Source organism: Malurus melanocephalus, unplaced genomic scaffold (genome assembly GCF_030028575.1).
Source record: "Malurus melanocephalus ecotype Western Australia unplaced genomic scaffold, MMel_1.1 scaffold_65, whole genome shotgun sequence".
Classification (NCBI taxonomy): domain Eukaryota; kingdom Metazoa; phylum Chordata; class Aves; order Passeriformes; family Maluridae; genus Malurus; species Malurus melanocephalus.
In genome coordinates this window covers 2,521,036-2,521,520 of record NW_026623297.1, presented here as the reverse complement: position 1 = coordinate 2,521,520, position 485 = coordinate 2,521,036, and positions in this window count along the sequence as shown.

The following is a 485-nucleotide window of genomic DNA, read 5'->3' as shown; positions in this document are numbered from 1 at the left end:
AGAGATACAGCTCTGAAAGACTGATGTGCTCTTCRGTTCCAAAACCCCCTTCTGCCAAAACCCAAACAGAATAACATGGCTATTTCCTTAAATTATTGTTCAAACATAATGAAGTAATTTTTTCCTCAATGRTTTTGGTGTTAAGGAGAAAGGAAAGCTGCTAACCTTGTCTGCTCCCCATAAATCCTCCCTTACTTTGTGGTTCTTCCCCAGTTATCCAAGTAGGGATGTTAAATCATGTTTGGATTAATGAGAATAGTTTATTTGATTCACTTTGTTCTATAAACATCAACTTTCAAAAAAAAAATCTCAGAAAATTTAGTTGTAAAGACTAAAAACACAAGGTGTTTTTGGGTGCAGATCACCATCTGAATTATCCACTTACACTCTGGTGAGACACACAAACCCTGCAAAAGTTGTGACAGAAATGGTACAAGAGGGGTGTGCTGATGGTGAAAAGAGGACAATCCCTACCAGGACAATTT